We start from the raw sequence: 19,970 nt of genomic DNA on the forward strand, positions 1-19,970 counted from the left end.
AATGACACCACACAGAGATAGCATGCAACAGACATATGTTGTCATGGTTTTACAATCACTGGGCTTTACGACCTTCCCTGTCACACATTTACACACCAGAGCGCATCTGTGCACCTATCAATTTCCAATCATTGCATTTCCCGAAATGAGTTTAGAGATGAGCATATCAGGGTGGGAGAGTGGCTGATAGCCGAGTGTGAGAAGATTGCAGTGCAATATAAAAGTAGAAAAGTGTAAAGTACTAATATTCTCACGGGAAAAAGGGAGAACAATTACAAATTAATAAATAATTAATAATCCAGTAAATTATTGAACCGCACCATATAGATCTTGAAAAATGTGCCATTTTCTTGAGAAAATCCCGCTTTATTCTATTTGCAGCTCCAAAATGGAAAAAGAGTTTGTTAAAAAATGATTTTACAGAAGTAGTGGCCATTCGGATTCCTATCAAGGCTCATGGGAACTCGCAGGCAAAGAGCAACAGTATTTGCATATGTAATATTTGGAATATATTGTCTCCCCAACATAAACATGCAAGTGTCCTCTTAGACCCGGGGTGAAAAACATAAGATGCTGTGGGTGGGTGGAGAAGGGGAGGCAGGGTGCGTGGCAGTGGGACGGCTAGTCAAATTCATGCCAATCTTTCAACAGAACCACTTTGGGGCTCACTGCAGGTAGTTCTAACTTGTGTGGCTAGGAACATCTGGCCTCCTGGTCCTATGCTGGACACCCTGCCATACTATAAAGCAAGAATCCGAAAGGATCAGAACCCAAAACTTTCAAGAACAGCTCAGTTAGTCCCTAGCACCTGAAGCTATTCTGACCCAGGTAGGTAGGGTTGGCAATCATACAGCACAAAGGTACACTGGTAAGATGACATTGACACTTAGGTGCTGCAAGATGGAAGGCAAGGGCCAAAAAACAGCTAACACTTAAGCAAAAAGTTGATGAAAAGGCAGGTTTTAGGGAAGATCAGGAAATTAGCAGTGGACCAAAGAGAGAAGAGTGGAGCTTAAAGGGAAGCTTTAGACATTAGCTGGATCTCTCATACATTAAGTCTGTAATTTTAAAGTACAGGTGTGTGTGTGTGTATATATATATATATATATATATATATAATTTTTTTGGGGGGGGGGGGGGGGGGGGGTTTACCATCCTTTTTTAAACCAGCGCTCCGGGTGTCGAGAGCACCATTTACACAATCAACCTTTAAATGCAACGGCCCGCAATCTTACTGACAGCAATCACACCAGCTCACAATTGCACACAAATTCAGCAAAACATGTTATGATGTCAACGTCTTAATTCTAGGACGCATTCGTTTAAAAAAAAAAAAACTGTTTCCATGAGAGATCATCCAATGAGGACCAAGCCAGGACCACTAGTCCCACAATGCACCAACGTGGTAAATGAAAGGCGAGCAAACCTCAAGTATGGCTAAGGCCCGTGTCCCCTCTGCACAGTCCATCATGAAATGGCCAAGTCAAGCATTTCTTAAGTCAAGGTGGGCACAACCCCGGCATGCAAGTGCGCAAATGCGGCCTCAATGCCACTTGTATGCTTAGAAGAAACAATACCCTCTTTTGTCAAACTGGCACTCCTCTCCCTGTAAGTTCACTTGTGCTTTTAAGCATATCTGCACATTAATGCTGTTCCATTTAAGAAATGCAAATTCAATTCAAAAGATTTTTATCAGAGTCGATTTAACAGTTTCTTTTTACAAAGATTTTGCTGACTTTATTTGAACGTCGAAAATTAAGGCTATAGTGCCGCGCTCATGAACCTTACATATGCGCCTCCACCATTTTTTTTATCTTTGGCTGTTGGCTACGAGAAATATCTGGAAGACCAGTGTCTTTCACTTTTCAATCCAACAACCAGTTGTGTTCGCTTTACACTGTGTTGAGTTGTATGTTTCACTGCAAAGTGAAACTAAACAGTGGAAAACCACCATGGCGTCATTAAGGTTTTCAATGCATTGAATGTAAAGGCTGTGGAGGTGGCTAGTCAAATTTCCCTCAAAAATAATCCATTTTTGTTCTTCAAATTGGCAAATGAAAACTTTGATCATCTCTACATTCAAAAGCAGGCTGCAGCCGAATATCTTTAAAGGGCAATAGGAAACCTCTGAGCCGCTTTCACTTCCTTGGGACTTTTCATTGTTGACATAGCTCACTAAGGTTCTTGCTCTATAGGGCTGAGCTGTGCAAATATCCGGAGTTAAACATATGTTGCGATATCCAGATCAATTTCAATGTTAAGGCGAGTAGAAACCTGTGGGAAAAATCCGCCCACTGCTGAGCCAAGCAGAAAACCAGCGATCTCCAGCTCACTTCCTAAAGCACGCCCTTCACCTCCTGTAGCACACTCTTCACTTCCTGTAGCACGCCCTTCCCTTCCTGCAGTGATTTGTCAAAGACGTCAAACTCTTAAATCAGGGTACTCTCATTCGAAACCATGGTAGAAGATGCAACACACAATTTCATTGGCTACTTACAGTGCTACTTTAAGCTTTACAAGGATGACCAGTGGAGAAATCAAGGCACTTTGGACTCCCAATAGCCCCCAGGACTGCCTTTGAGGCACAAGGCACATGCCATCAAGTAGTCATCGCCTTCCTCCTTTAATGGTACTATTCTAAGTAAGGTTATAAGCAGTTCATTGACTAAAATAAAACTATCATCTTTTTAAACTAGGGGGTTCAGAAAAAAAATCACTGAAAGTCCCCTACAAACAATGTTATACTCCACCCCAATCCTCCAACAAAGTGGCAAGACAGGCCAAAATTCCTGAACTCTCCACCACCTGAAATAAATGGCCACCTGATCTCAGCATAACTGATATTGCTGCCATTTTTAGTTAGGCCTGCAGAAAGGCCTAGACCAAACTTCTCACCAGGGCTAAATGTCTCTCCAGTACATGAAAGAAGTGACAGGCTGACATAGTCATTCCCTTTTTCTGATCATAGCCTAGAGATCAGCTTACAAAGGTCTCACCTATGATATGCCAACAGCCAAGAATAAATGCAAACTGCTGAGTGACACACAAGTAAGAGTAGATCTACATCGTATGCACCACTCTGGGAAGTAAGAGATATGCCTCTTACACACCACTCTGGAAAGTGAAAGTAAGAGTTCTGCATCTTACACACCACTCTGGGAAGTAAGAGATCTGCATCTTACACACCACTCTGGGAAGTAAGAGATTTGCATCTTACACACCACTCTAGAAAGTAAAAGTAAGAGTTTTGCATCTTACACACCACTCTGGAAAGTGAAAGTAAGAGTTCTGCATCTTACACACCACTGTGGGAAGTAAGAGATCTGCATCTTACACACCACTCTGGGAAGTGAAAGTAAGAGATCTGCATCTTACACACCACTCTGGGAAGTAAGAGATCTGCATCTTACACACCACTCTGGGAAGTAAGAGATCTGCATCTTACACACCACTCTGGGAAGTAAGAGATCTGCATCTTACACACCACTCTGGGAAGTAAGAGATCTGCATCTTACACACCACTCTGGAAAGTGAAAGTAAGAGTTCTGCATCTTACACACCACTCTGGGAAGTAAGAGATCTGCATCTTACACACCACTCTGGAAAGTGAACGTAAGAGATCTGCATCTTACACACCATTCTGGGAAGTGAAAGTAAGAGATCTGCATCTTACACACCACTCTGGGAAGTGAAAGTAAGAGATCTGCATCTAAAACACCACTGTGGGAAGTAAGAGATCTGCATCTTACACACCACTCTGGGAAGTAAGAGATCTGCATCTTACACACCACTCTGGAAAGTGAAAGTAAGATCTGCATCTTACACACCACTCTGGTAAGTAAGAGATCTGCACCATGCTCCTCGCTCTGGGAAGTAGTGGTGGCAGTACGCAGAGGGCTAGAAGTAGGAGAGCTTTCCAGCGAATGAGAAAATAGGAGCTGGACAGTACAGCTGTGCTTGAGAACGTATTTTGCACATGACGACAGGTAGTAACTTGAGGAACCAAAGATGATAAACAAATAATGCTAAGATTTAAAAAGCAAAGCTGTGATAACCGCGACTCTGGATCGAAAGCACAATTGCAATATATACTTTACGCTAACAAATCAAGTTGCCCAGAACGGCATATCTTCCAAACCATTCTGGCCAACCATACACCACAACAGTGGGCAGTGTGCAGAGGTGCAATGTTGATTCGGTTTTGTATTTGGCGATGAAAATCAACTGTTGACATATGTACTAGCGCATGTATCAAACTATTGTGATTGGGTGTATATTTATGTTTAGAATTTTTATTAATCATTGTAAAAAAAGTGTACAAACTTACTTAAAAAAAGGATAAACAACTATATAACATTTATGAGAAAAAAAGATAATTAAAAAGAAATTTTATAAATTCACATATCACGGTGTTAGTCAATCTATTAAGCAACAATGTGTGATAGAATTTAGGAAACACACACACAACCCGGTGTACAGGCCAGCTTTCACAGAGGTGCAATGTTGTTACATAGAAAACTCAGAACCTTTCATCAATGATGCAGATAATGCATTAGGCCTAGAGTCGCGATCAAACATATTTGAACAATTATAATATAGAAGATTCTTGGGTAAGTAAGAAAGTGACTATTTAAATTGAAAAACCTGAGCAAAACTAGAAATCCCTTCGCAAGCATACACAAACACTGAATGAATCAAAGAGCAGGTAAGACACTGCCATCATACAAAGAGCAACGCAAGTGTCTGCCTTAAAGGTTATAGTAAGCGTATTACTTGTAATGTACTGACTGCATTTTATTGTGTAGGCTTGTATGGAGCACATTCATAGCTGGAAAAAGCAAAACAAATCACAGCGTCGATTCACCTTGCACCATCATACTTTTAACAGGTGTTACTATTAACCAATGTCACAATACTCCGGAATGTGGTGTTCGTGGAATTAGATCTCGTGACCTGCAGATCACCATGTATGTAAGGGCCAATGGTTTAACTCACTGATCCATCCTGCCAGCAAAGCACAATATGTACTACATTGTAGCTGCTTCACACACCTGGTACCGTGCAGCACCACTATGTTGAATCTACTCAATTGATGGGATTGGTTGGAAGGGTGTTAGTTTGCGGTGGTTTATGTGGGAGGTGTTTTGCTGCTGCGCTCCTATTGTGTGATAGGGCACAGCGCCTCAACACGCAGTAGAGTAAAAATGTATGAGAGGACAGTTAAGCGTGTGCACTGATGCCTGGGTGGAAGGATGAGGGAAGCAGTATGGTGTAAGTGGGAAGTAATTGGAATTGTGTTCGACTGGCACAAGATGCTCAGTTTGTATCGCAGCAAACGTATAGCTACCCTTACGCATGGAGTGAAGCAGAGAGACACAGCTACCCACACTTGTGCTTGTGTTTACCATCCATGCAAGAGATTTCTAGGACCACATACACAATTATGACAAATATGTTTTCAGTTTTTAATAATACCTATAAACAAATACAGTTGCATAACAATGTACGCTAATACAACGCTAAACTAATACCGGACACAACGTCAACTAAAAGAAATTAAAAACATCTCAAAAGCAAGCAGTAAGGTACAATGAGAAAACAGCAATTCAAAAATATATGCAAGTTTTGCGAAGAGATCTCAGTTGTATGAAAGTCCCAAAGAATTTCCGAAGCACTCGTGGGAATGTGCAACTGTCCCAAAATCCTCTGGGTGATGGCATGTGTAAGTCTTTTCATATATGTAAATGTATGAAGTACATTTGCAACTTTCATCTTTTTGTTGGTCTCGCGGAAAATATATATTTCCTTTGCAGAAACCTCTGAACCCCTTTACATACCCGCCAATTTGGAGGCGCTCACTCGCCCATTACCACCTTAAAATCGGATTTGTTTCTGGCCTTGACATTTCCAAGGTGAGAGACTGCCTACAAATGTTTTATGAATACCGCCAAATGGGCAAGTCTGTGGTCTTCTCTATCTTCAAGTGACGCCACTATGGAGTTACAACAAACCAGCCCCACAGAATGTTCATGGTGCGGATCTATTTGCACATACATAGAAAGTGCAATCTGTGAATCTGTAATGTGGACCTGCACATGATGTCAACCCATTTGTACACTAATTACAATATAAGTATGTCCTGTGTTCCTTCAGATAAATGTTCAGAGGTCCATAATTCAAAAACAGTGTCAACTTCCCTTTCTCCATTGGCTTTGAAGAGCAATTTCAAGATGAACAGGCTGGGGTGGTATGTCGCGTGCACACAAACAGGGAACTACAGTTCCATTATACATGACAAAACAAGTGACTGATGAGGTTTTAACACACTTCATCTACTTGGAAAAATTCAAGCTTTCTTTTATAGGCAAAGCAATCAATGTACTTCCCACTGCTATGAAGTCACTTTTGAGAGCGGTTGTTGTGTGGTTCTGGTTTAGTAGTGTGTGTTGCTCTTCTGAAAGCACCAGGCCGCTACAGCTGTGTGATACTGGTTGAAAAGGGAGGTCCAGGATGAAAATTATGTTTTACATTTTGGGACAGGGAGGAGTGGACGCTGATGTTTTTGGTCCAAAAACGGGCATAATATAAAAAAAAAATCTGAGTTAAAGAGCAAGAATGCACTAGGAGTGTTTAGCAATAATTAACGGAGGGCTGCATTTGTAAGCTTTTAAAAGCTGCATTATTTATTGTAAGCAATAGGTGTTTGTACCATTACTGCTGGTGTGTAGGGAAACGTTCAGAAAACTGACAAAGTACTGTAACCTAGTGTCTGTCTTTGCGGCTCAATATCCCATTTTGTTTTGCACAATGTGCACTTCCTTCCCACCTCATGTTTAGCTTGAACTAGCCTTATTATGTCTGAAGTATACCGTGGTGGCACCCATTTCCAGGAATTGTAAAACTCTCCACGTGAATCTATGGAGTTACAGCACAGGAAAGAAAACACACATTTCTCTTTAAGAAGAGGAACTGGTACCGCCTAATTAAAAATTAATTTTCTACCACTGCTTTTTAAATTTGCTATAGCACCTCTTATTCGAAAACTGTGAAAGGGTGAACATCTGGCTTCCTGCCAATCATGGGATGCACTACCTGCCGAGTGTATCTTACTTAAAATTCATTTTAGATATCCGGAGGATCAGATGATAACTGGTAATTACCAGGTTGGAATTTCGGATGTCTGCCCAACATGAATCGTTTCTGGGTATTTAGGTAGTTGATGGAAATGTTTGTGCAGGTCAAACAGGTGTATTCTCTTAACTCTAGGGATATACAAGTCGTATATGGTCTTAAATGTACGGCTCGGGTACTCTCTCCCCAATCCACCCATCTTAGGGAAAAAATAAAAATAAAACCGAGCAGTGCCAAATTGCCAAAGCCAACAGGACCAACGCTCGCTGGCTGTCAACTTTTGACTTTGCCAGTATTTGTAAATTCTTTTTGTAAAACTGTACAAAGGAGCTCCTTTTTTATACGCAAGTACTCATTGTGAAAGAGAAGAATTACATCGCTCATAGAAATGTTAGACAATGGCTGAAGTGGGCTGACCAATGGTTGAAGAGGTGTGGCTGAATGTAGGCCTTTATTACAGTGCTGATAAAAAATGCTATCAAAATGAGTGCTGCTCTTAGACCATTAATCAGCACACCTAAAAAGCTCACTTTTGCAGCCCCATGCTTGGTGCAAGAACCTTCCAATGAACTCCCCATGCCTAGTGTGTGAAAATAAACATTTTAAACATTACACTCTCCCACTGCACTTTATTTTCTTTCTCAACATAGGTCTTACTAAACTTACTCTAGGGTCAACGTACTACAAAAGTAAATAAAACACGTTTAAGAATGCAGGTTTTTAATTTCCTTACAATGCGCTTTGCATTTAAAATTTGACTTATAATACACATCGTTGCACTAAACACATTTTCAATGTTAGCACATTAACACCGATAAAAACGTCTAAAAACATTGAGAAACAAATCTGCAGTCTCATGCGAACAATTAATACAAAAAGGACTCAAATAGATTAAAATAATCTAATACCTAAAAAACACATGATGAGTAACGTGATTTATGGTCCTATACTGCCATTTCGAGCTTTAGTTGATATTTATAACACACTCCGCCTTAGGATTTGCTAAGGTCACCTAAAAGCCTTGATGGCAATATTGCCCCCTGCTACAGTTACCCTTTATGTATGCATGTATATAGTCCTGGCTAATGCCAAGACTAGAGGGGAAAAAAAGTATCTCTTTTTCCCAGATCCAGCAAAAAGGGATAAGAGATAAAGCAATTAGATTGCTAAGAATTAAGGGAAGGTTCTACATCCCAAGAAACTCTATGTCACGTGGAAAGCTTCTATAGAAAATAGCCCTGTGATTGATAACTATCCATCTATAAGGCAGCATGTTATATACCTAGAAAAATGTTGGTAAGGTACCCCCGATGATGGAGAGGAGGTGGCAGGGTTTTGTGCATGGATGACACAGTGCTTGTTGGTCACACACTGTATGGACGTTCGAGGAGATGGTGTTCAGGCAGGACTTCTGGATAGTAACAAAATGGACCTTGACGAATGTAAAGCCCAATACTGTGTGAAAAAAGAAAATAAACAAGCACAACGATACACGAGGTATCATTTATGCCATCTTCAAAAAGCAAGACGACAATAAAAGCTTTGTGGTGTACCTAAAGTAGCGCTCTTATATATACCCTTATATGGCTTTGTCAATTGGTGTGCACCCTGAAAATTTACCCCAGAATATGAATGGGACACAATACCAAGGTCAAAATATCCCACCTAAAAAAAAAAGAAATAGGTATAATAAGACTAGATATTCGAGACCTAACTGCATAGACCTCATCTTCACGGTACACAGAGATAGAGTCATGAGTAGTAAATCCATACTTCCTTATACACACTTGCCATCCGATATTTTGTCCCTTGATATTCTTGTACCACACTTTTCTGGGGGCTGATAATCAGCAGCACAATCCCAAGAAAAAAAATTCTTCAGGACAACATTTACACTTAAAATGACACAAGCTAAGAATCTGTTACGTTCATTGTATCTGGACATCGCTTTCCCGGTTCCTTGACGACCCTTCGAAATAAAGCGCCCACTCACTTGAGATGTATTTTAAACCTCTCACTTGAGGCTCCTTGAAGCCCACTCTTTGTATGACTCATGCGCTGGATGCCCACCCATCTCACCACGCGGGCATCAGTCACGTGAAGGCGGACACAAAGTGCATCTGATGCCATAACACAGCCCGCCATTCATTGGGGCGACATTCTACGATGTGTGTGGGCGGGAACAGACATGGACGGAAAGCCCTCAGTGCCACCGCCCACAGGGCAGTAGGTTGTGACTAAGATTCTTTTCGGGGACTAGTGTGCAAGGAACACACGTGGGCGCCCTTTCCCCCGGAAGATAGTAGAGCACTTTACTTACTACGAGTGCCAGAAACTTAGCAAGTTCAAATATTATGATGCATGTAGTCGAGCTAGCCTTGAGAGAGTAGGTCCACGCAGCCGACAGCAGGCCTGAAAAATATCCGGAAACAGATAATAGTAGTCTTTTTCTGTATAGCACTTCATTCTGTAACTCTGCACTGTATACAAATAATGAAACTATTATTTTCCAAGTTAATGGAAAATGAACTTATAGACCTTGGAAGGATGGAAGGCTGACAACCTTGTCGCCTTGCAGACCACTGCATGTTTCAGCAGTGGTGAGCCAACACCAGGAGTTATCCTGATACATTTGACTGTGCAGGCATGCAGTCAAGGCGATCGAGCAAGCAATCAAGGAGCTCTCACTCATTGGTCTAGTATTGTACAGTTACATTTTTTTTAACAATTCACTACAAAGGTTGTTGGTTCCAACTGAGGCAATCATAATTCAATAATCCACTGTTAATCTTCTTAAAGTAAGTTAGTGTTCTGTAAAGTATGCTGGAGTACATTTTAACATTGTTAACAGGAGTCGCTGCATGCACTATGTTTAATTTGGAGACAAAAATACTTCATAAAGTAAAATTATAAGGAATATTTCCTTCAGTAAGTCCTCTAGAAATCCCCTTCTTTCAGTTGTATAACATCATCTGCCTTAAAAACAAAGCCTCCAGCTTACTTTTATCATATGGGGTGGGAATGTCCTGTGATTGTTGTTTGCTTGAAAAATCAATAAAATTCAGTTTATAAAAAAACAACAAAAATAACAAAGCCTGCGCAAAATTATCTCCTCGTCAATGGCAAAAAAGGCTGCGGTTAAAATGCGTCTTCTTGCAGCATGCAGCGGAAATGTAGAAATATTTTTACACAATAATATTTCAGGATATGTGTCAGCCCACTGCAGTGTTTACAATTCACACTGTATCTAAAGGCTAAACCCGCCCACATCAAACAGCTCAAGTGAAAAGACAACTTCCTGTCTAGAAGTACAGAAATAAGCAACCTTGGTTTTTATTTTTATTTAAGAACTATGTGTGCACGCACACAGCCCAACCCCCCCCCCACCCCCCCCCCTGTCGAGTGTAAGTATAGTTACACAACATCGTCAAGTACACACAAGGTGACACAACCCAATAGAACATAATATTGGTTATGGTCCTAAGAGTGCATACAAGATATTTTTTTTCCATCTCAAAACTCTAACCGCAAAGCACTTTAGTCTAACAAGTGTTCCTTTTGCAAAACGTGGGCACTTACATACCAATATCGGATATTCTGAAACTGTAGCGGAAACCGCTGTGTAAGTGGGGAGCAACATAATTATGTAGACACATCTTTCGCCATGGGTTTAAAGCCAGCAAGGACACAAGAGATGGATTATTTAACACTGAAGTTGAAATGCCCTTAATTCTGCCCACTTTTCTTTCTGGGTTCTCTAAGTATTTGAACTCCAGGTGGGTGGGCTTCTGTCCCAAAGAAGGAACAATTGTGTTTAAATTCACAATATCCCTGTGGTCTGGTACATGTTTTTAAAATTGAAGGCCCAGCATGCCCCTTTTCTATCAATCATACCCTATGGCCTGCCAACACCCGCCCTCCCGGTCACTGTTCGACAGGACAGCCGGCCAGTGCTTTTGCAACCACAAGTTAACACCTGTCTGATCCCAATACATTATATTTTTTACATTTATTTTACGGAGTTTTATATAGCGCAAACTTGACCCGAATTGGGTATCAGAGCGCTTTACATAGCACCAGTTGCGTTACATGAGGATACATTCATTTTTTGTTAGGCACTGGGAGATCAAGTTATTTGCCCAGAATCACAGGATGTTCAGCGTCATTGCCAAGACTCGAACCCAGTTCCCCAGATTCGAGGAAGACCGGCCTAGCAGTTAGGCCAACTCCGCTCCCCATCCCTGTTAGTGGCACCCTTTGTTTTGCCCACTACTAAATCTGTGGGTACTTTCTAACAGTACAGACTAATAAATGAAGAAACCTTTGATCCAATTAATTAACTTTTCTTCAACCCTGGGTTTCTTCAGGTATGAGCACATTCTTTGGGTTCTATAGCTACTGGCTTCATTAGGGTGCTCACTTTGGCACAGATGGGAATGACGATTTTGGCGACACCACAGTTTTCCTTGGTCGCTCCTCAATGGCCTCCCCTGTAGTGGCTGATCCATCTCTTTTGTAGGTGTGAACACATACTCACCAACACAATGACACGGTTGCATAATTGCACTTTTCTTTTGTTATGATACTGTACTACCAAAATCCAATAGGTCCTAAATGCAAGACCTATTGGCTGTGCCAATGCTTGTTAAAAGCTGCATCAAAATTAGAGTGTACCATTATCATCACAACAATTTACATATCCCGTGGTTCCCTACTGTTTCCGGTCATCTTCAACCTTTGTCGGAAGCTGCTTAGTGTTCTACTTATAGATGATGGAATCGTGGATCACCAATACGCGAAACGCTCCTCAAAGGTCTTCCCTCCTTCAGACACGCAACGCCTCAAACACTGCATGCAAATCATCCAGACTTGGATGTCAAGCGCCTACATGAAGCACAACCCAACCAATACAGAATTCATGTTATTAGTGAAGAACAACAGAGAAGAAACAGTGTACATCTGGGTCAATGACACGAACCTTGACGGCTTCAAACCCCAACTTTCCCCGAATGCCAAGTCACTTGGATTCACCCTTGACAGCAATCTCAAAGAACACCTTGCCCAAAAATAAAGAGACAGCCTCATTCTGGTCAAACTCAACTGGCTCCCATAGCCGGCCCTCACCATCTTCATAATCAGATGCATCCGTTACAAAGCCATTGCGACCAGCACGCTTGCTTATCTTGCGAGAGGACCAGCATCTCTGCACAACTGAAGCCACAGCACCATAAGAATGCATGCAGACTAATGAAAGTATAAAGAAAAAACATGGCAGAAGACCGTGTCCATGTATGCACCCAGAATCTAGAACAGCATCCCTGTAGCAATAAGACCCGTCGCAATGCTGCTCAAATGTAGGAAAAGCTTTGAATATTCACCTGTTTAAAGAACAGATCACAATGAATTAACCGTCCACAACCCAGGTTCCTCTCCTCTTACTAGTTGACGCTATGTTGGTCTTGGACTATGTACAGCACTCACCTACCTTCTGGCTAGTTTTATGCTACAGAAATATCTTATGCATACACACAGACGCAGTGATCTGAAGGAAGAGATATTCCTATTATTTATCAGACAGCTTACAAATATGATTTCGCACACACCTTGGCAACACACTGCTTACTGATAAAATGTACACTCCTAAAGGAGGCAACTTTCACACACAAGAACATATTTTTGCCCAAAATTATAAATCGGAGACTTTTGGAGCATAGGGTACACAATTCCAGACAAGACCTTTCATTCTCTTTGTCTTGATGCAACGTTAAAGTTAAATTGTCTGCTCGAAGAGAGTTGACGTTTCTTGCACCCTCATTACACCAGAGGGCTCCCTCAAGAAGCAGCGATGCTAAGTCTTTCCTCGTGCCCTGAAAGCTTGAACCCACCGTTCTAGCACCCGGAAGAGCTGGAAAAGTAACTGCATTTGTTGACCTATCTAAGGGAATCACAAGAACATAACACAATACCACACAGGAAGTAACATGTCACATTTAAAAGAGAAGAACCACGAAATAAGGCAAAAGCGACCACAATAACAATACAAAACACATGGCAATAATCCAGCAGAAATACACAGCAGCTTAAACAACAGAACACAGCAACACCACAACAAAATGCCACACACCAAATATGCACAATCATGTTTGTCGCACATTACCACCTGCAGAAACCTGTTTTCGCAATACAGCGTTAAAAGGTGCCTGCACCAGGCACTGCCTTACCTTACCACCTACAACATCATACAGCATAACGACCAGAGCTGCCGACTTTGGAGCTGGGAAACCAGATTTGAGTCTCGGCGTTGACCCCACACCATGTGATTCTGGGCAAATCACTTAGTGTCAGAAATGAACGTGTCCTTCTGTAATGTAACTTGTGCGCGTGTACAACGGTCCAATACCTTCCTGGACCAGTTGGCGCTATATAAAACCGCTACAAACCAACAAGAAGTGCGAGTCAAAAATGTTTTGTGGTACTGTCCCCGGAGCGAAGATGGTCTCAAGATGTCTCCTTTAAGTAAGACTATGTTCACCGCGGGCTTCCTGGAGCAGGCCGCCCCTGCTCACAAACACGGTTTCTCGGAGTTTGCTCGCATCTGTTACATCAGCGCATCTCGGCCCACTGGCGGCTTCCATTCCAAGCGTGCCATTCCGAGAGAGCTCGGTCTGCAACAAACCATCGCTTCACGTGAACACATTCCAGCAGCCCGCGTGCCGCTCCGAGGAAGAAACACCTACTGTTCCCAGCAGCAACGGATGATGACGCGAACAGGGGCGAGCCTATGGCTGGGGACTCGTGTTAACGCTTATCTGGTGGAAATGTCAAAGCCTTTTATTTACAGACGAAATATGAACGCCCCAAACTATGAAAGCATCCCGGCTTCTTCGAGGAGAGTAAATTAATTCCACAAAGATGCATCTTGCTATCTGAAATAATCCCGTTTGAGGATAAAAAAAACCTGCATTGCGAGTTATGATTTTACAAGAAAACAAAAAAATTAGCCATTGTGAACACCTCTTCCTTCACGGTACGTTAGGTATGTGGGGGAGGGGCATGAAGGTCAACGGTCACATGCTGTCAGTTCAGCTATGGGTTTGGAGAAACAGTGCCCAGTGGTAGGAGCAATGCACTCAGAACATAGCAAAATGTGTTCCTGTTTATATTTCATGTTATACTTAATCTTGCACTCCCTAAGACCTATTTCCAAGACGATGTGTTTCTGTATTTTTTTTTCCCGGTGTAGCATATTACTCTGGTATAGTGCACACTTTGAGTGGTCTCCAGGCTTTTGAACAGACCACCACTGAGAGTTCCGGCATTATGGCTGAGGAATTGTGATTCTTTGCAAATGTGTGTGAAGGGGGTACATAGTTGTCAAAATAATGACAAGGTGAAAGGGTGCGTGGTTTGTTTTGTGGCTGGGAAGTGAAGGAGATGCAAAGAAGTGCATTCAGGAAGGCAAAAGGGAGATGAAAAGGTAAGATATGCAGATGGAGAGTATATGTCTAACAGAGTGAACGTAAAAGTAGTGAGAGAAGACTAGCGAGGACCGAGCGTCTGGTGGTGAGTAGCCTTCTGCAATGCGGTGGGATAGACCACCTGGATTGTGACCAAAATGTTGATCCTGGCATTTCATTGGTTTTCTGTCAGCGGCGGTATATTCCTTCGATGCGCCACATTTCATCAACTTTGAGTCATTAAATGAACAGTACAACAACAATGCAGATTCCTGTTTGATAACGTAACGTAAATGTAAATGTATAGGCATTTATATAGCGCGCTACTTACCCGGAGGGTCCCAAGGCGCTTCGACCGCTGCGAAACCCTTCCTGGCTTCCCTGAGAGATGGTCCCTTAATGGGTATCAAAAAGTCAAAGAGGGATCCCTGGGGTGTATATGTTAGATTGTAGTGTCTATACCCATACAGTTATACTGTGGTACCCAACTTACAGGTTACCCTAGAAAACTGTTTGAGAGAGGAGAACAAACGAGGCAGAAGCTAGGAGCCACGGAAAAAGAGAACATATCCAGTTCCCGGCGAGGCCCCCAACAATATGCCCGTTTGAAGCGAGTTTTAAAAATATCACAGATACCGTATCTTGAGAAAAAGTAATTGGAAGACAAAAAGAACACCATTAGAGGAGTCTTTAAGAGACATAGAGGCCAATATAGCCATTGACCACATAAAATTAAACTGGAAGAATACAAGTGGGGCACACTACCCAATCTAGGGAGAGTGAAGCCCCCTGTAGCTCGGAAAACCCCTGCCAAGCAGTCCTGAAGAAGGTGCCACATTATCTAGTGTATCGCACCGAAACGCGTCGACGCATTCCCACTTGAGAATCCACCTTAACCTCAAATACGCTGGATGTACATATACTTTTGTCACATATGTGTATTTGTGTATATGCCATCTAAAGCCAGTGGATCAAGTAATCCATAGTGGTAATAATATCTGAGTGCCACCGTTTTAATAGGGGTCCTTTTTCTTGATTTCACTTTATGCTATGTACTGTATTTTGGAAATATAACCTTGTAGTCTGTGATATACAATGTACCTATATGTGTTATGATTTTATATTGTCTATTGTTTTTGCAAAGATTAACTTTTACTTTTCAGGGATAGTTCCTTTGAAATTTTAAACTTGTGTATTTTTTAATGTGTATGATCTTTTTATTTTAATAAAAATTTAGACTGTTAACAAACTTTCTTTCTTTGTGGGAATCATTATATATATTGCGTCCTGTCAAACAGTTTTCTAGGGTAACCTGTAAGTTGGGTACCACAGTATAACTGTATGGGTATAGACACTACAATCTAACATATACACCCCAGGGATCCCTCTTTGACTTTTTGTACTTTGTGCCCTGTTCCCTGGTGAAAACGGGTAACCTCTCTTCTGAAATCCCTTAATGGGTATCTCCAGCCACACCAATGAGCACAAAACTGAAAAGCACAGAGGAGTAGGAGCTAGAAAAGATGCTATTGTAGGTGCAGGCCAACTTGTGAAGAACACCACATACCAAGTAACCAAACTTGGTTAATCTTGACTTCCGCACTGAAGACTGATTAAAACGTCTTCCAGAGACCCAGCCAGGTGATGAGTTCAAAGAGGTGGACTTCACTGCAGTGATAAGGAGGCATCCTCCTTCCCCAGCTCGTATTCCAACTTGAGGCCACACTGCTCCAAAACCCCTTCAACTTGTCCCAATGAAGCAAGTGGAAACTGGAGGAAGAAACTTGAGCAAGCACATTTGTGTTAACAGCTAAACAGGTTAAGACTCCCCACAAGCAGATGCCATCTCGCTTTCACCTCTGTAGCCGCCTACATCAGAATGAAGGTCCATCACCACCGAAATGCATTACTGAGTGGACTAATCCGAAGACACCACAGCTGGAGACAAAAAAGCATCACCGCTCAGTTACCAGTGATAACTGGGTCCTGGATGGGGCACCGATCCTTCTAAATAACCAGTCTGTTAAGGACTCCACCAAGCCTTTTAGCTTTAATTTGGAATTTGAAAAGCGGATCCAAGAGCATGAGCACTTTTCATTCAAGGCCTTGTGCGACAAATACTTGAGGAAGTTGCGAATGTTCCAGAGATGAAATGTCTTTCACCAACTGTCTTAAAGTCTCCTGCATTTGCTTTGAAGAATAGAGTTTGTAGACCTGCCCATAAGGAAGAGCAGCTGGTAATTAATATGGTGTGCCATTTAAACCTAAAGTTCCAGAGCCTGCACTCTTCTCCATTGACTCGCGAGATGAATAACGTCTAGCACAGAAAGAGAAGAAACTGAAAGAACTGAGGAAACCCTGCCTCTGCCCCACTTCGATCAAATATATTTGCCTGAGAAAAAGGCCAAGGGTCCAACAAACCAAAAGCCATTTCACCTACAGATAGAGGAGAGAGCAGCGATTAAAACCCAGCGCTGGAAGCAGAAGACAGAAGAACAGCTGAAACAGCACAAAGAAGCAGCATGCTTAAAGCCCGTCCCAACACAATCATCCACCAGGAACCCGTTGTGACAAAGAGGGGAGGCAGAGGTTTGCCGGAGAGCCTTTCTGGTTCAATAGTTCAGGATAGTTTTGAGCTGGCGACTGAAAAGTGTACAAAGGAGAGCCAGGAATTCGAAAAGCAGATTGCTGAGCTAGAGGACATAAAAGAAAAGATGGAAGAAGAGGATCGCCTCAGAAAAGAAGAGCAAGAGATGGAAAAGATGGCCCAAAGGAGGACGCATGAGCTGGTGCACCGAGCTCAACCAGTGAGTAAGTACAAGAATGTGGGAGTGAAGGCCAGTGTGGTGCCATTGACTGCTCCCAAATCGCCCAACTTTTCAGACCCTTCAAGGGTGGAGCAAGTATTTATTTTCTACCTCAGCACTTCTGTTTCTAGACTTGTTTCAGTCGAGCCCTGGGCGCTCTATGGTGGACCTGTAGCGGATTTATATTTTGTGTACATAGTTAGGCTGGAGGATGGAGGACGGGGTGGGCATCTACAAGCTCTGTATATAGGGAGTTCATATGCTGTGTGCTGCTGGCGGAGGCATCTAAATCTCCTGCGCGGCCATCCTGAACTGATGATTGCATCATCACAAATACTCCGCTTGCTTAGGACCTCATGCACTCTTTCTTATAAGTATGCAGAATCGATAGTGTGTGTTATCTTACTATTATGCGATTACGTGTATGTTTTAACCATGTATACTAATAATATTATTTTTTTTTAATGGGAGTGAGACACTGAAAACCACCTTCCACAGGCCTCAGTGATGTATAATTCACAGCCTAATTTCAGAATGTACACATTTTCATTATTAACCCCTACTATGCTCATGACGGAGCCGCTCCGTCATGAGCCTCGGTTGAGCTGTGCTCATGACGGAGCGGTTCCGTCATGGCCCGCTCGGCGCGAATTCCGCGCCTGCGCTGGACGTTCCATTGAGCGGGCGGGGCCATGACGGAACCGCTCCGTCATGAGCACAGCTCAACCGCGGCTCGTGACGGAGCGGCTCCGTCACGAGCGCCGCTCGGCCCCCCCGCCCCCTGCGGGGGGGCCGAGCGGCAGATGAATTTCCGCCGCAGCGAAGGGGTTAATGATTTATAACACAATCACTGTTACTAATTTATCTTAAACAGCTCCCAAACATTGACAAAGCCAATAGACCTGGCTGGATATCAGTCGGCATGTTAAATATCTAGATGCAATAATAGAAAGCTCAGAGATGAAGCATAATCCTGGTTGGGTGGAACACCCTGAGAACCACAGAGATGTAATGTATTTGTTTGAGTCAAGCCCTTAATTACACAGGCAGCAACCCCTTAAAAGACCCCATATTTTTCATCCCACTTCTAAACATTTTGCCTCATTAAAAAAAAATATATATATTGCACTTTTCGATTCCCCAAAACACAAAGGCTCGTTAATACGTAATTCTGCAAAGCTAGATTTATATACAGAAAGTTATGCCCCAAAAAAAGCGATGCATGATTTTCAAGAGATATTTATGACTAATAAACTAGAAACAAAAAAATGAATTAATTTGAATAGCCACTGCGAAGTGAGGGAGCCAGAACAACTTGGAAATTGAGATAGCAATTTTTATAAATCGAGGTTCTCCCCCATGCAATAACTATTCACGTTAACAACTGAAGCCCAACCCTCATTGTGCAGCTAAAGGCCTTCCAGTGGGAACAACTGGTCTGAACACATCTGCTGCCTGCCCGCCCGCCCCGGACAGTCGCATGGTAATCCTGCCCGGCAGTTAAATGCCTGCTGCCACCGGCTGAAACGCGGCCCAGTGGAATGCAAGCGGCAGAAAACCTGATAACATGGCCGGCAATCTCGGGGTTAACGGATTACAGCAGCTGAGCAGGAGCTCACATTGCCACTTGGAAACGCGGCGGACGGACTGACAGGCCGGGCCTGGTATAAATAACTTTCAGTGGGAAGTCGGCGTTGCCTCTCCCTTGAAACCGATCGCTTCCACCTTTGCACAACACGCCTGCCTCGCAGCTGAAATCGAAATGCAGGGTTACCATCTGGTTTGGAAAAGCAAGGGTAAAAGGGAATAAAAAGATTATTTTTTTGTATGCACTAACCTCACTAGTCACTGCCAAAGAGCACGAAGACAGTTCAGTCCCCTCCCACCACCAGAAAGCCTTGGGCCTCCCAAACTTGGCAAGCAACCTCCTGCAGGAAAAAAACTGGAAAGGAAAAGCGGCGTGTCAAAGTAAAAGTCTCCCATAAAAGCCGAGCTGCATGCGTTGACCTTCTCTTTCCTGTAATCCGATTTCAGCATTAGAAAGCGGCACCGTCCCTTGCCACAAACGTATTAAAATGAGATTTACCGACTTACTATCCATAAATGGTCCATGACAAATAACACGCCCCTGTTATATGTCCCACTTTAAGGCCTACTGGTCCCTTTGATCGGTGTTGAGGGTACGCTGGAAGGTGGCTTGCGGGGCGCAAAATCCGCTTTTTGATTTGTCCAGTGGTATTTCAGATGCAGTATTTTGGTATGAGGATAAAATTGAGCAGTTCAAACCAAAAGAAGTCTCTTCCCAAATCCTGCATCACAGATTTTACTGTCTATAGCAACTGTATCCACAACATCCCACTTCCCAAGAGCTCAACCTTCTAGTAAGCGTTACATGTGTCAAAATTCAGGAAACATCTGGGGAAACGATTAAATGAGAACAACCTTAAGGTTTCAGTTTTCTTTCATTGCACTTCAAGGGGGTTGTTCAGCCGCAACCTGGGGAGGCGGTATTCTGGAGAATGGCCGGCCAATCAAAGGACATCCTAAGCAGTCCTCAGCATGAAGATGGCATCCA

General features: G+C 42.7%; 1 protein-coding gene and 1 pseudogene across 2 annotated transcripts in view; one reads left to right on the plus strand and one right to left on the minus strand.

The window, feature by feature from the left end:
• LOC147664995 (transcription cofactor vestigial-like protein 4) overlaps nt 1–19,287 on the minus strand; it is a 33,969-nt gene extending 14,682 nt beyond the window's left edge. Inside the window, exon 1 of one of the 2 annotated variants that reach the window (XM_086949830.1) lies at nt 19,233–19,287. The gene's annotated coding sequence lies outside the window, so the exon portion shown is untranslated. Of the gene's footprint in view, nt 1–13,352; nt 13,804–19,232 lie in introns of those variants that run through there. The other variant, XM_086949831.1, reaches the window with a different exon arrangement.
• LOC147664996 (targeting protein for Xklp2-A pseudogene) lies at nt 16,672–17,491 on the plus strand (annotated as a pseudogene).
• Nucleotides 19,288–19,970: the final 683 nt, after the last annotated feature.

This window comes from Lissotriton vulgaris, unplaced genomic scaffold, assembly GCF_964263255.1.
Source record: "Lissotriton vulgaris unplaced genomic scaffold, aLisVul1.2 SCAFFOLD_1732, whole genome shotgun sequence".
Taxonomy (NCBI): Eukaryota; Metazoa; Chordata; class Amphibia; order Caudata; family Salamandridae; genus Lissotriton; species Lissotriton vulgaris.